Source organism: Cornus florida, unplaced genomic scaffold, assembly GCF_030987335.1.
Source record: "Cornus florida cultivar Cherokee Brave unplaced genomic scaffold, ASM3098733v1 CherokeeBrave_3.0.0_Hap2_Chr07, whole genome shotgun sequence".
NCBI classification, from domain to species: domain Eukaryota; kingdom Viridiplantae; phylum Streptophyta; class Magnoliopsida; order Cornales; family Cornaceae; genus Cornus; species Cornus florida.
In genome coordinates, this window is record NW_026775577.1 from 39,335,880 (window position 1) to 39,352,026 (window position 16,147).

The following is a 16,147-nucleotide window of genomic DNA, read 5'->3' on the forward strand; positions in this document are numbered from 1 at the left end:
TGGTTACTCATCATAATATAATGGTGTGAAATTCATACTAAATTTCAAACTTCATCTATTTTATACCATTACAATAACATAAGTTATGATCTAAACCGGCTCAATATAACTTAAAGCCTTGGATGAAAAATCTAGAAGTGACCTTTTAATATTTAAAATATTAATATCATATAATTTTTGAAATGCAAAATTTCTAATTAGATTGTTTGATTGTCTTTCTGTTGAAGTTTTTCATCTCTCTCTAGCGAGCTCTCCCTCTCTCTCTCTTTTGTCTTTAACACACACACCACACTCACTTTGTCCCTGTGAGGATTTGAACCCTCACCATCCACTTTAAGAGACAGAGGAGTTACCACTAGGACACAAGACCCTTAGTTTTCACATCCTTAATAAAAATAAAAATTGTTGTTACAAACAAAATATATATTTTACAGAATAACAATTATCTAATGAGGAGAGATAAGCATAACAAATAATAATAAAGAAGCAAAAATGAGGAGTCCAATAAAAAAAGTAGATACTTAGAAAAAAAAAAGAGTAGCATAACAAATAATAATAAAGAAACAAAAATTAGTAGTTCAATTAAAAAAAATAAGTACGTAATTAGAGAAAAATTGAAAAGATGTAAAATTTTATCACTTTTCCATACCAGTTTTGTGTAAGATAAAAATTAAATTATAGGACCTACTATTAATACATTCTTTTAGTGGGGCATAACAATATATGATGAATAAAAACTTTTGTAGTTCAAATTTTAATAAACCCTAATGGCTGCTGAAAAGGTGAGGAGGAGAAAAAAAAACTTAGAGAAAGACAAAACATAAGAGATAAGGATTAAAAAGAAAATAGGACTTTAATATTCAATAATATAAGTAAAAATAGTCATAACTAACTAACCAAAAAAAAAAAAAAAAAAACAACAATTTAATAATAACAAAAATTAATAAAACAAAAAAAATAATTTAAGTAAAAAAAGTAGAGTTTGATTTAGAAAATCCTAATCGATGTTACAAATTCTTTAAGTACATTTAGAATCTTGATACCGATTGAGATTGTAAATTGTAACAAGTATTGAGTGGAGAGAGGAATGAGACTACTTGTTATAGATGAGGGAATGCGTGTGAGGGGTCAGAGGGGGTAACTTATTGAAAGTAATAATAATAATAATTTACCGATGGTGTAAAAGACTTAAATTGGGGGGACCGGGGAGAAAATTTATTTGAAGATAAAAATTTTGGTGCACAATATTAAATTTTTTTATTGGCTAGGATTTAATAATATTAAGAAATAATTTTAATATAAGGAAATAAAAAAATTTGAAGTCTTTTTATTAATTGATCTCAGATGACTGCCTAAGTCGTTTAAGACTCCAATCAATCTTCATTATGATTAACAGTGTTCAATTTTAACTTAATGACCGCCTAAGTTGTTTAAGTCTCCAACCGACCCCGATTATGATTGATAGTAATCAACTTCACCTCGATCTGTGAGTTTCTCTCATTAGAAAGGATTTTGTTCCATTAAGACAAGTGGCTCCTATTTAAATGTTATCATATCACCAACTTTTTTAAATTAGGACAATATTGGGAGACATGCAATTTATAAAATTAATTTTATCCCTGGATAAATTTTGTAGTTGTACAATAAGACTGTCCCTTTGTCAAAGCTTTGTTGATAAACAAATACGAAGTCATCATCGTTTTCACTAGAAAGAATCTAGCTAGTTAGCCGCCGGTGATTGAATATTAAAAATCGCGTGCGATTACGATGTATTGGCAGGTTGGTATAAGAAATAAAATATGATAAATCAAAACGTTAAGTGCAAAAAAATAAAATATGATAAAATACCCTAAAACATGTTCCCATATCGCACTTTTTATGTGTAAATGTGTAAAAAATATTTCTAAAGTTTTAATTTGGTGCAAATAGGTAGATCTGACAAATTTAAACCCTAAGTTGATTAAATTACCCTCAATAAATTATTTTATAAAATATATAAAAATAAATAATTTTGTAAAATAACCGAAAAGAACTCTATTAGAGGATCCTAGCAATGGACAAGTAAAAATAAAAATAGAAAAGAGACATATATAGAGAATTTTTTATTTTTTTTAAAAATAATAATAATAATAATAATAATAATGTGCACATAACACCCTTATACTATGAGCTTTATTGGGCATTTTCAAAAGAGTAAAATGACAAAACGAGCATTACAACTCTAATTTATGTTAGATTTTTTATTGAAGGGTATTTTTTGGACAATAAAAAAAGATTAGGAATATTTTTGATATACTTTTTCAAATAAGGCATAAAAATGCTATTCCGAATATACTTTTAAGAATGTTTTCTGCACTTGTCTCTAAATAAAATATATGATACATTTTTTACTTTAAACATGGATGGAAATGCATATGAATCTTTCAATATTTATAACTATTGGTGTCTCAATTATTAACAAAATTTCTTATTTCACTTTTTTTTTAAAAAAAATTTAATAAATAAATGGATGAAGTCCTTAAATGAAAATTGAGAAGGCTTCAATTCAGTAATAATAAATACTGAATTTGTTCCTAACTAATGCATGTACTCAAAATCTCGGCCGGGTATCAGAGTAGCTTTTGAACCTCCAACCCTAAACAAATCACCATTTTGTTAGTACGGCTTAGGGAGATGGTGCTTCATACTTTTAAATTTTAATAACATATTCGCCCTTCATCTCTTCATCTCCTAAGGTTCTTTTTGGCAATCATAATTGTTTTGTGTTTTTACTTTGGTTCGAAGTAGAAACATTGTTTCTGCTTTATAATATGTTCAACACTATTTAAAAAGTGGTTTGATAATGTAAATTTATTATAAGATTTTTAGAAGCAAAAATATGAAAGCATGTTTGATAAAAAACGTTATACAAGATTTTTTTTTTTTTTTTTTTTTTTTTTTTTTTTTTAATGACAGCAAATATTACCCAAACATGTTTCATATTTTTGTTTCGCTACAGTAAAAACACTAGTCAATCAGACCCTAAATAAAGTTATAGGATTTGAAAAGGATATTACAAAAGAAAGGGTTAAACAGCCATTTCAATTACTAAATTTAAAAAGTGAAGCTTAAGGTCAAATATGGAGTGCTAAGAACCCCATAAAATTGTGCACTAGAAAGGATACACATCTAAAGTGTATTATTATAAAGTGAATGACAATAAACTAATTCAAGTAATCAAGTTGATGTCATAACGCATCTTTTGATATCTATTATATAAGTGCCCTTTTCCATTACTTTTCCATTGTTTTGTTGTACCCTAGAATCATTTTTCTTTTTTTCTTTTTTTCATTTTTTTTTTCTTTTTTAAAAATTGCCGGGCTCCATAATTTACTCTAATGATATCTTCTTTCGTTTTAAAAGTCGAACATTATTTCTTACCTCATTGCTGAGGTATATACATCATAACCCCGCACTATACATGTGATATACTCCTCCACTACAGCCATCCAGACTTGAGACACAGCGCTTTCTCTCGTTCCCTCTCTCATCAACCACCTCTCTCTGCATTTCATTAATTGCTTTGGTTAAGTTACAACTTCCTACTACATTTTTCCATGGCAAAATCAGCAGAGACAGAGCACTCAGTGAAGGCGTTTGGATGGGCAGCTAGAGACTCCTCCGGAGTCCTCTCTCCATTCAAATTCTCCAGAAGGTACTCATTCTCTCTCTCTATATAGCAATATTTGTTGGGAAATTAACTCTATCTAACTAGCTTTTGGCATAGCGGAATTATCATCGTCACATAATCACATAAGCAGTTATGGAGATAACAATCATACATATTCACACACAACACAGTATTTTACATAATTCACTCAACTCTAGGACTACATTCATGGAGATAAGAGACTTCGCTATTATGTATCAATGTCATATTCTTGGTCATCCTCATTGTCATGTACTCCATCGGCTGCTGAGCATTCAGAAACAACGAGGAGGACAATGCATGGAAAGGGCATACTTGAGAGATCATTTTCAATGGATTCAAGTAGATGTTAGTGTGAACTGTGTAGACATGTAGAGCCACGTTTTTGGCTTTCAGTGTTATGTGTTAGTTGCATGCATTCTGTTCTAATCATGAAGTAAGTTGCATTCTGTTCTAATCATGAAGTCTATGTTCGTTTTCTTGTATAGCTTTTTATGCGATGCGTTAATTTGCAACTTATTCAGACCATATTTGTTTTATTGGATATATATTTGAATTATAGGCTCTGTGTTTGCAATGGTTCTAAGTATAGGCCTTTTTTTTTAAAAAAAATAAAAAAATAAATAATAAATAAAAAAAAATATAAAAAATTGTTTTTCAATAACTGGGGTATCGGAACCTTAGTAATTCGTCGGAATATATTTGCTACGTGGCTCCTAAGGAATTATTTACACTAGAAGAAATCGATTTCGATACATAATACTTTACGAGACACTAGGACTCAAGTATTTTGCAATTAGGCTAACCCCTTTGGGGCAGACAGACTTTGAGAGGAGTCAGTGGGGGCAATTGCCCCCATTAAATTTTTTTTATTTTTATTTTTTTCCCTACTCTTTGGGATACTCTCAGCGTCGAGCAACATGTACTATAGTGTATGTGTGACTCGTTCAGATCATGAGGTAGGACAAAGAAAAGAAAACAAATTTTCCAGTAACAATGATCAGTACCGATGAATAGGATAGACCGGAAGAACATTCGCTATCTAACAATAAAAAATCTATCATATATATCCCTTTATTGTGTATGAAAAAAATCACTTTTGCCCTTCCCCACATAATATCCTAGGTCCGTACCGGGGGTTATATAAGCTTTATTTGTGTGTCTTTATCTTCTGATTCATTCAATCAGATCAGGCTATGGGATTTTTATTTGATTAAACTTGTAATTTTGGTTAAATTCTTGCAATTTGTACCAAGTTTGATTAACAGAAAAGTTCATATCAATAAGATTAGCAAAACCCCTATTCACTCTTACTCTCATATTTCCACTCACATCTTTTCAGGCTACATCCCAAGAATTATATTATACAAAATCTTCCCTCTTCACAACACTCACCCTCTCAACCTCTTATGTCTTTCCATCCCCATCTCTCTACCACTCTCAATCCCATCTCTATTTATAAATTCTTCAAACTCAATTTTTTGTGGGACAAAAATTCACATACCTTGTCTACCAGAGAGTTACTATGTCAATCTCCAACTCTAAACTAGTAACCTAATGATTCTTTCTTGGACAAAAATTCCCATACGTTGTCTATCAAAGAGTTAACATGTCAATCTCCAACTCTAAAATAGCAACCTAATAAGATACTACTCTCTCTCCAAGTCTTTAGCCTTGCTCCACAAGTCTTCAGGCTTTCAAAATGGAAACAGAAACTCTCCCCTACGCATAGCACGTTAACCTGGTCCGCAATACTTGAACCGGTCCAATTCCACTAGAACCTCGATCTTCAATCAACAACACGTTAGACTGGTCCGCAAAAGTTAGACCGATCCATCTTTCCCATAACAGTGTCTGCACACGAATTTTGAGCCATAACCCAGCAATATTTATTTTTATATGTGTGTGTGTGTGTGTTTTTGTGTTTTTGTTTGGCTTTACGTATTGGGATTATAAATTAATCTGAATAGTCTTTGAGTTTAGATTTTGATAAAGAAGGTGGCATTTGATATAATATTTACAGGGCAACTGGAGAGAAAGATGTGAAATTCAAGGTGTTGTATTGTGGGATCTGTCACACTGATCTTCACTTTGTCAAGAATGGATGAGGCACATCTATTTACCCTCTACTTCCTGGGTATGATTCAACTCCTCTCTCTCTCTCTCAAATTTGATATATATATATATATATTTATATATATATATCTAGAAGTTAGAGCAAGCACAATCATCTCTATTAATTTTTTTCTCCAAGCCATCATCCAATTATCAACACACCACGTCATCACTTTTGTGAAAGAATTCATTTCCTATACTCACATCAACAACATGCTCAACCTCCCATTTTAAAGGGGTGAGATCATACCATCAGGACAACCTTGTGGTCTCAATTTTGAAATTACTTTGTGGTGTTGGACGATTTTGGACAAAAATGTGTGTAGGACTGATTCACAAATTAGAACACTGATAAGATGGTAAATGTCAAATGATATTCGAGATTCATAGAAAAATTTGGGAGAATTAATATTATCTACAAACTTAGACAGCATATATATTTGCTAAGAAATTCATGTAGAGCTGTTCTTTATGAAAAATACTTGATTTACTCCCATTCTCAGATATTTTAATTTACTCCCATTCTCAGATAATTTCTTAAGATGGTGTTTATAAGAAAAATATTTAAATTATATATTATATATTCTAATATTTTTATTGATAAATTATTGAAAATTTTATAACTAATCATTTTATAAATTACTAAAGTACTTCTCTATTTTGATCATTATAATCGTATTTTGTTAAACCTTGTGAGATTTGTTTAGTTAGATTTTTATTATAAAAAAAAAAAAAAATAATAATAATAATAATAATAAATCATCAAGGAAATAATGATATATCTTTGCCAAAGTGCAATCAAAGTATTAATTAAAAAAAATAGAAATTAAAATTATTAAATATTTGAAGCATTTGATGATGTAAATTTTTTTTATTTTCTTTCTAATATTAGTTTTCCATATATTTAAAAAAGGTTGTACTTTTCTCATTTTTGAATTATATTTTTTCAAGATATATATATACACACTAAAAATAACAATTTTAAAAAAAATATTTTACAATTATTTTCAAAGATTTTAAATTTTAATTACATAATACAAGATTGGGACTTGATTTGGGATTTTGAAGGGTATCTTTATCATTAAGGGATTAAAAGGGTACTCTGGTCATACATTATTTTCTTTCTAATATTAGTATTAGTTTTCTATATATTTAAAAAAAGGTTGTACTTTTCTTATTTTTGGATTATATTGCTTATATATATATATATATATATATACTAAAAATAACAATTTAAAAAATATATTTTACAATTATTTTCAAAGATTTTAAATTTTAATTACATAATACAAGATTGGGACTTGATTTGGGATTTAAAAGGGTATCTTTTTCATTAAGGGATTATATATATGTATATACTAAAAATAACAATTTAAAAAATATATTTTACAATTATTTTCAAAGATTTTAAATTTTAATTACATAATACAAGATTGGGACTTGATTTGGGATTTACAAGGGTATCTTTTTCATTAAGGGATTAAAAGGGTACTCTGGTCATATAAATGACAGTCACGTGCTCGGGTCCCATTACGATTTGACGGCAAACAAAATGATTGGGGTGATATGATAAATTTTTTTAAAAGTAATGGAGTTTTTAGATATTTTTTTTTAGCATAAGAGATTATATGACTGATTATGGACTGTATGTGAGAGTTTTATGCTTTTAACAATGGAGGTCAGTTTTATCATTTCGTATGTTAGTCAACAGCTCCAGCACAAATGGGGGTAAAGTGATCACTTTTGTTCGAGATGGGGGTTATTTGTGTAGGGGGGTTATGTGACGTTTTGAGACAGTGAATGAGGGGTTTTATGATATATATATACACACACACACATATGAAGTATTGAGGGGCATTGTGCCAAAAAAAAAGGTGTTTTCATGTTTTCATATAATTTTGTAATAAAATTTGACCGGCATTAGGGGGCAATTTGATAGAAAGTTCGAAAATATATAGATTTATATGCATATAGTAAAAGTGTTTCATTTACATTTTTCTATACAGCCCGAGGGGAGGGGGGAAACAATAAAGGATATTCAATATACCAAAAAAAAAAAAAACAGAAAAAAAAAGAAAAAGAAAAAAAAAAGAGGCATGCCATCTATCCCTAACTTGAAGTATTCGAAACCAACCCCTTCTAAAATGGAAATGACATTGACACACAACCTCTTTTAATAACTATATTATGTGGTGCGGTTTTTGCTTTTTGAGTCTAAAGATGACACTGAGGCGTTTGGAGTGTGTTCTTCTGTTACATCACAGTACGTTGTGATGAACTAGCTGCATTTTTATGCCTGTTATACTGTATAATGATTTTAACTACAAATATTTAAAGCAGAAGAAACAATGGGAGGTGAAAACACCATTCTCTGCCACTGTATGCCACAATTAATTTTCCAAAAAAGAAGACGATAGCTTAAGATTATAGATGTAATCTCGGAAGAACTAATAGCACAATTATTTTTCTCGAACTAATAGCACAATTATTAAGTCTTCTGAGGGATATATATAATCATGATATCTAACTCTTCCATAACTCTTTGGATGCTGTGTTATTGTATCATTCCTAGTTGTTTTCAGTACTATAGTATATTAGAAAATACTGGACCCTTACTTGCATTTATCAAATGAATTGGTTGATGTAGGCATGAGATTGTGGGCATAGTTATTGAGGTTGGTAGCAAGGTACAAAAATTCAAAGTTGGGGACAAAGTTGGTGTCGGTGGTGTGATTGAATTATGCCGCTCATGTGACAATTGTGTTAAAGATCTTGAGAATTACTGTCCTGAAATGCTACTCACTTACACTACCATCTACTATGATGGAACCGTCACACATGGGGGTTACTCTGATATCATGGTTACGGATGAGCACTTTGTGCTTCGATGGCCTGACAACCTGCCTCTTGATGCTGGTGCTCCTCTCCTGTGCGCGGGGATCACAACTTACAGCCCCCTGAGATATTTTGGACTTGACAAGCCCGGTAAACACGTGGGTGTGGTAGGTCTAGGAGGTCTCGGCCATGTAGCTGTGAAGTTTGCAAAGGCTTTTGGGGCTAAGGTGACGGTCATCAGTACATCCCCTGACAAGAAAAAAGAAGTCATTGAAGAGCTAGGTGCTGATGCATTTTTGGTTAGCCGTGATTCAGATCAGATGGAGGTATCTGCTTTTTCTTATTATCGTTTTTAAGTACAACTTCACTGATGTTTTTTTTGTGCATGTGTTTTAATCACACGTCTAATGTATATAGGCTGCTATGGGCACAATGGATGGTATCATTGATACTGTTTCTGCGAATCACCCAATGTTACCATTGATTGGATTGTTGAAGTCACATGGAACATTGGTAATGCTCGGTGCACCAGAGAAACCACTAGAGATACCAGTAATGCCATTACTTTTTGGTAAGTTTTTGACATCAGTATTATATTCTAGGAAAGTGAGTTGAGGCTGTTTGGGTCAGCATAACTTACTAATTTGGTAGGCATTAATGATAATTTTTAATGTCTCTTTGCTTTTCCGGTTCTCTTAATAGAAATCATAAATAATGTGGAATGTGGACTGACAGGGAGAAAGATTGTGGCTGGTAGTAACACTGGGGGGCTGAAGGAAACGCAAGAGATGCTTGACTTCGCAGCAAAACACAATGTAACGGCTAATGTTGAGGTCATTCCAATGGACTATGTAAACACTGCTATGGAGCGTCTTGAAAAAGCTGATGTTAGGTACCGTTTTGTCATTGACATTGGAAACACTATGAAAGCTCCTTCGTCCTAGACATGTAGCTCCTGAATTCTGGTTTCTCTTGATGATGTTTCATGGTCAGACGAGGGATCAATGTTAGTAAATATGTTTCTATATGGTTATCTTCTATTGTTGGTCTCTCGTTAAATCTGCAGTGTCAGATTTCGTTTGGAATAAATTCAATTTTTATCTTCTTGTAAGCAGGGTTCGTACGTGACATTGCAGTTTAATGTGTGTAGTTCTTCATATGTACAACTTGATTTTAATAAATGGTGATATGAATTTAAGTTATAGTTTGGCCTTATTTATATTTTCTGAGTTTGCCTGTACTTCATTTTTCTTTTTTCATTTGAATACTTGTGAATACTTGTTTCGTAAGGGTTGAGTAGCGTGATACTTTCCATCTTTTGACCAATCAACATTGAACTTGTATATACGAACTTTCTAATTATTGCTCGTTCTCCCAAATTGTAACTGAGCCTTCTCTTGAAGGTGCATCTTTCGTACTCTTGTTCAAATGTTCGTGTCTCTAAGAGAGTGCTTGGCGGAGGGAAATTGGTGATTATTGAAGCAACTAATTCTTGACCCATTGGGGTTCTTTGAGAGTGCAAGTGAAAAGTTTTATCGTCTGTCAATGATGTAAGAAGTAAACATGGCTGCAGATATAAGATAAGGTCTTAATATTGGTGATTTTGTGGCCCTCCTCAAATAGACGTCCTTTGTTGTTTTGGGATGGCTTTCCTACACACTCTAGTTCTTGGTGCTTATGGTGCGTATCAGCCTAGCGTTGTGGCGTGTATGGTGGGAAGGTAACGTGTATGGTGATGGTGGTCCTTCATAGCTGTTGGAGTAATGGACGTTCATTTGAGGAGGGCCACAAAATCTATACTTTTGATCCGTGTATTGGTTCAGGTTCCTTTGGTGACCTTCTCGTTCCTATCTCTCTCTTTTTCTTTTTTGCATCCTGGGTTCTTGGTTGGTCCTTCGCTCCCTCTTTCCATCCAACTCTGATAATTGACAGTGGCGCTGACAATCATCAAACAGGATCTCATAAAATCGGTGCTCTCAACCCATTTTTCCTTTTTGATTGTTCTATTACCTTAACGGGTTTGCTTTTCTTAATTATTGTTGACATCTTTTTTGGTAAATTTTGTATTAATGACATGCCAACCAATTTGGGTATAAATTGATAGGTTACAGAAACTACATTTAGAGGCAAAGGAGATTGAAGCATTTGAATTATTTAATAAATATGGATTATAATTTTAATATTTATCTTAAAGTTGATGTAAGTTAAATATTTATGTTTATTTTTAGGATTAGTTTATTTTAAACTTATATTTAGTTGGGTTATCGATAGGATTAGATTTTATTTGAAATTAGTAATTTGTTATTTGATAGAGTTTGATATATTTAGAATGCTTATGCATAGGAGTTTGTTAACATTTTATTCTATAAATAATCAAGGAGGTATGCTGAAATAGAGGTCCAGCATCCTCAGAATCATTATTTTATTGTGTTTGCTTTTTCAAGCACTTTCCCTATTTTTCTTTTTCTCTATCTCTCTCCCTCTCTATTTCAGTCTCGTTCTATTTCTCTTCCTATATCTCTCTCTCCTTATCTCTTCTCCCTATCACTTTCTATATCTATATTTTCTCCCATTTCTATTCTCAATTGTTACTATAATTATTCACTGTTAAAGTCCTTTTAATTAAGGCAATACTGAACTCCCAGAGGAGTATATTTGTTCTTTTTCTCTTATCATCGCCTGATAGTCAATATTCTCAAAGAGACTACAGTTGACAACTCACACTCGAACCATACAATTGGTTCTGGTATGCCCGCAACATATCAATTCCGAATCGGATCTTAGGAGCCGATTTTAGCATCGACATTCTTGGCACGCCCAGTGGGACCCCACTAGGTGAGTAAATTAATGGTAAAAATATGCAGTCGGCTTCTTAATCGATTGATGAATATTCTGATTAATCATATCAGCCGATATACCAGTATTCTAATCAGCCATATGGTTGGCCAGATGATTATCGGCATGTTCCAGTAAACGATTATCGGTATGTTCCAGCAGTCGATTATTGGCAGACGCCAACAATCGCTGATTATCGGCATGTTCCAACAGTCATCGATTATCGGCAAATTTCAGTAGCCGATTATCGGCATGTTCTACCAATCGATTATCGGCAATTATCAATAGTCGATTATCGGCAGATGCCAACATTCAATTATTGGCAGACGCCAACAGTCACCGACTATCGGTAAGTTTCAGCATTAGATTATCGGCAAGTTTCAGCAGCCGATTATCAGCAAGAAAGTTGGCCAGAATGTAAGCAGAGGATAAAAACACTAATGGCTCAAATACGGGAGGAGCCAACAGTTGCTGATTATCGGCAAGTTTCAGCATCAGAGTATCGACAAGTTTCAGCATTAGATTATCGGCATGTTCCAGTAGTTGATTATCAGCATGTTCTAACAATCGATTATTAGCAAGTACCGATAGTCGATTATCAGTAGACGCCAACAGTTACTGATTATTGGCAAGTTTCAGTATCGGATTATTGGCAAGTTTCAGCATCAGAATATCGGCAAGTTTTAGCAGCTAATTATTGGCAGACGCCAATAACCGATTATCAGCAAGTGATAAATCAGCATGTCACCCCCGTATCACAAGCTTCGGTACTCGGGGGGTAGCCGATGGCCAATCAGGAAGAAAGTTGGCCAGAATTTAAGCAGAGGATGAAAACACTAATGACTCAAATACGGGAGGAGCCAACAGTCACTGATTATCGACAAGTTTCAAAATCAATATATCGGCAAGTTTCAGCAACTGATTATCAGCAGACGCCAGCAACCGATTATCGACAAGTGGTAAATCAGCATGTTACCCCCGTATCACAATCTTCGGTACTCGGGGGGTAGCCGATGACCAATCAGCAAGAAAAGTTGGCCAGAATTTAAGCAAAGGATGAAAACACTAATGGCTCAAATACGGGAGGAGATACCTAAAGAGGAGAAGGAAAGAAAGAATTCCTCCAAGGGTACTTACTACAAAGACCTTAATTATGAAGTGTTCTTAGCTAAAGTTGATAATGAACTGGAAGTTGATGTTGCCGTGATTAACATCAAAAAGCCTTACATATGTAAATTAGCATGTCACCATGGTTGCTGCCATGAATGGAAGGGTACAAATAGCCTGAAAGCGAAGCGGCCTATGTACCAGTATTCCTTGCCGATTGTGACATCTAATAATCGGCAAAAACAATCATCAGCTGAAAGAATTGTTTTAACTCGTTATCCTCAGCCCAATTTCAAGAAAAGAAGAAAAAGACTAGCTGATGTTAATTTCAGAAGGGTATTTAAAGCTCGGTTGAGAAAATCGGCTAAAAGAAAATCGGTTAAAAAACCAGTGGCTGCCGGGGGGCATGTGATTGCAAACCCCTAACAAAAGTTAGTTGATCCATACACTCCACTTTAGCCTTCCGATTATAATGGGGTCATGCTTGCTGATCAATGAACTTTTGGGCATGATGCAGTCCTGTCGATTGAGCAAAATGTAAAATCGGCTGAAAGAAAATCGGTGGAAAGGAAATCAGCTAAGAAAACTCCTTGTTGGCATAATTTCATTCATCTAGTACAACTAATAGGCAGGTCGGCTAGAATGACACTTCATAATAATTTAATTTCTGCCAATCATGATCATGATTTGCTAGCGGAGTTGAAAAATGCCTGGGGGGCAAGTGCTTGATTGGTTTATGGGCTGGCATTATCGACAAACTTTCTGAAAATCTAGGAAGAAGCCTAAATCGGCAGATTTGGCTAAATATGAAATAAAGATCATCTTAGAGGTGATTCAGAAGAAATAAAGCTTTGGAGCTTATTGATTTGCAATCTGATTCCAAGTGACTAGCACAGTCTTTGTTCAAAATTTCCTTCCAATGTACTTTATATTTTAAATATCTTATCGGGTTGGTCGGCCGACAGCCGATAAGACATTTAAAATTGGGGGGCATTGTTGACCCCCTTTTTGGTAAATTTTGTATTAATGACATGGCAACCAATTTGGGTATAAGTTGATACGTGAAAAAGGTTACAGAAGCTACATTCAGAGGCAAAGGAGATTGAAGCATTTGAATTATTTAATGGATAGGGATTATAATTTTAGTATTTATCTTTTAGTTGATGTAAGTTAAATATTTATGTTTATCTTTAGGATTAGTTTATTTTAAACTTATAGTTAGTTGGGTTATCGATAGGATTAGAATTTATTTGAAATTAGTAATTTGTTATTTGTTAGAGTTTGATGTATTTAGAATGCTTATGCATAGGAGTTTGTTAACATTTTATTCTATAAATAATCAAGGAGGCATGCTGAAATAGAGGTCTAGCACCCTCAGAATCCTTTATATTATTTGTTTGCTTTCTCAAGCCTTTCTTAGAATAGCATCCTTGTTATTTCTTTTTCATCTCTATCTATCTATTTCAATCTCTTGATCTCTATCTCTCTCTTCTCAATCTTTCTTTCTATTTCTTTCTATATTTGTTTCTCCCTTTTTCTTTTTTCTTAACGTTATTATAATTTATTCATTGAAAAGTCCTTTTAACTAAGGCATTTAGAACTTATTCGGGAGTTTATTTGTTCTCTTTCTCCTATAAAAGCCTGAAGTCAACTATCCCTAAGAGACTGCAAGTTGACAATTCACAATTGAACCATATAGTTGGTTCTGGCACGCCCGCATTACATCAAATCAAGATTGGCTCTAGTCAGCCGATTTTAGCGTTAACAATTATTAGTAGCTCGATTACGTATGTTTCATTTATGGGCGGGCCTTATAACAGAAATTGTTCACCGATTGATTCCATGGCAGTGATGGACGACACCATCTATGGTTAGTGGATGTATACCCAAGGAAATATTGATCAGGAGGTGCTATCGGACTACTAGTAGTGTTTGGGTTGCTAGTCAGGGTCGAAGATGGTTATATGTTACGAAGGTTTCAGTTGTTAGTGATTCGCTGGAGCAGTTGCATCTACCTACTTCTCAGTTGTCGGTGAACATAAGTTTTTTTTCGAAACTCAAGCTAATTGTTTGCCTATCAGATGGAACCTCTAAATTCAACAATTATGATGACCCCGTTAAATCAGCATAGTGGGCAAGTAACAATGGGTGTCTCTAAGTAGAGAGGTGGGCCTTACGGATTGTGTTATACTATAATTGCACAACCCACTTGGAATTAAAACAGAGGAGGTAGTAGTTCAGGTGGATGTGATGATAGAAGCTTTTGGAATGGGTTTGATGGACTAGTGGACATTAGGCCTCATGGATTAATATCTCGTCCCACTCCTTATTTTTATTCCCATCCAAAAAGTGAGCCCTATTCTTGGCCCAATTTGAAAACCCAACAACTGATTTGATGTTATTGAACTCACTCATCTAGTGGGTTTTCTAATTTATTCAATCCTTGTGTTTGAGGACATTGTAAGGAACATTCTAGTAGCTTTGAGAGTATGTAATTGGTATTGAAACTTTATTGATGCTCAAGTCCAATATGTGTACTTTGTCGATGGCTTTTCGCAACGTGCAATGCCTCACATATAGAAAACACTTTGGATGGGCATGATGAATTATAAAGTGGATGTTGGTTTTCAAATGCAAGATTTGGTCAGAAGAAAAGGGGCAGTATTTGGAGCTTTTACAGGCACCACTACCTTCAATTTGGCGATGAAGCTTACGGTAAAAGAGGTATGGTTTGAAAATGCTGATAATGAGGTGATTACTGAAATTGATGATTTCCCCTCCCCTCTTTAAGATGTCTTCCTTTTTTGCTCTCATGGTGGCAAACGCTCAATTCAAGATCACTTTGTTTATGATTTTTCATTACCGAAGAACTCCGAATGGCCAAGCTACTATCAAGCTTTCAGTCCATGCCTTTATGTCTTTTGTGTTTGTTGAATGTTTTAATGTTGATTTCCTTGTAGTATTGTTGACCCTTAAGTCGGTTAAGCTCTGCCAATTCGAAAATGGTATAATGTGGGAGTGTTAGAACCAATGGGGCTCAATTGGTTCAGATATGGTCAATTTGAGTCTCTTTTGTGAAAATTATGGACTAGGCGAATGGAAGGAGAGAGAACATGAAACTCCTTAACGGATTCTAATTGCCTTAGATGGAAAAAATAACTTAAAGTGGAAGCGAATTGCAGTGAAAATTAATGTAACGACACAACTCGAGGGTCCAAATCATTATCCGGGTCCTTAACCAAACCCGAGGTAATCTAAGAGCATTATGGTTATTTCTAATGTCAATACATAATTAATACATCATTCTGTGCTTTGAAATAGTCCACGACATTGTCAAATGGGTCGGAATTAGGCAAGAGGGGAAAAGAAATGAAAACTGGGGAAGCACCAGGAGTCAGTCAATGTGTGCAGGGTACACGTCGACCGATTTAGCTAAATCGGTCAACGTGTAAGTCTACAGGTTTAGCCCTGCACCCAAAAAATGCCATTGCCGAGATACCGGTCGACGCCTAGGTTCCACACGTCAATCGATTTGGGGTGAAATGGCCTTTAAGGCTTGCATTTGCT

General features: G+C 33.8%; 1 pseudogene; it reads left to right on the plus strand.

Annotated features, from left to right (window-relative positions):
• Positions 1 to 3,596: 3,596 nt before the first annotated feature.
• Positions 3,597 to 9,582, plus strand: LOC132267069 (probable mannitol dehydrogenase; annotated as a pseudogene).
• Positions 9,583 to 16,147: the final 6,565 nt, after the last annotated feature.